Source organism: Eumetopias jubatus, unplaced genomic scaffold, assembly GCF_037043125.1.
Source record: "Eumetopias jubatus isolate StellerSeaLion01/CBP00866 unplaced genomic scaffold, mEumJub1_p1.0 scaffold_17, whole genome shotgun sequence".
Taxonomy (NCBI): Eukaryota; Metazoa; Chordata; class Mammalia; order Carnivora; family Otariidae; genus Eumetopias; species Eumetopias jubatus.
Window position 1 is genome coordinate 80,165,511 of NW_028274823.1, and position 1,153 is coordinate 80,166,663.

Below are 1,153 nucleotides of genomic sequence, written 5' to 3' on the forward strand. Positions count from 1 at the left end.
GCATTTCAGCTGTGGAAGGATTTTCTCCAGAGAATCCTTGTTGGCCTCACTGTGGAGAAAATAAACACGGTCACTGTGATGGCACGCCTGCTAGACATTGCACCAGGGACGCAGTTACAGGTTGATTTTGTGTGTCAGCTTGCCAGGCTGTGGGACCCCCGATGTCTGTTAAACATTAGTTCTGGGTGGGGGGAGGGGGTGTGACGGTGTCCCCAGGAGAGATTAGCAGCTGACTCAGTGGACTGAGTGAGAGCAGACTGCCCTCCCCCGTGTGGATGGGCCTCACCGCGTCTGCTGAGGGTCTGAGTAGAACCCAAAGGCAGAGGAAGTGTGAATTCCGTCTGTCTGGCTGTGTGAGCTGGACATTGGTCTTCTCCTCTCCTTAGACTGGAGCTTATACCGTCGGCATTCCTGGTTCTCAGGCCTTCAGACTTGGACGGGAGCCCTACGGCATTATCCCTCCGGTTCTCGGGCCTCTGGACTCTGACTAGAATTACACTGTTGGCTCTCTCCTGGGTCTGTAGCTTGTGGACAGCAGGCCACGATTATGGTCCTCGGCTTCCAAAATCATGTGAACCAATTCTTTTTTTTTTTTTAAGATTTTATTTATTTGACAGAGAGAGACACAGCAAGAAAGGGAACACAGGCAAGGGGAGTGGGAGAGGGAGAGGCAGGCTTCCCGCGGAGAAGGAGCCCGATGCGGGGCTCGATCCCAGGACCCTGGGATCATGACCTGAGCCGAAGGCAGACGCTTAACAACTGAGCCACCCAGGCGCCCCCATGTGAATCAATTTTTTCAATGTTTTAATATCTAGTGAATTTTAAAGTCATTTAATAGACTTTAAAGTCTAATATTTAATTTTAGAGGCTTTTAGCTGTATTATTGTTTTGATATCATAATTGTATCTTATTGTGTATGGAGTCCATACTTGGGAACATAACCTTAATTCCAACATTATTCCCAGTGACTTGCTGCAAAATAAAGTATGTGCTGCAAAATGTGATAAATACTTCTTCTAAAAAAAAAAAATGCTTCTTCTGACAGGATAGGACTTCATCCTGAATTTCTGAAATACTTGATCATTCCCTTCCCTGTTCTTCCTTCTTGAATAAACAAATGAAGTTAGTAAAATAAAAACAGCAGAGACTTAAG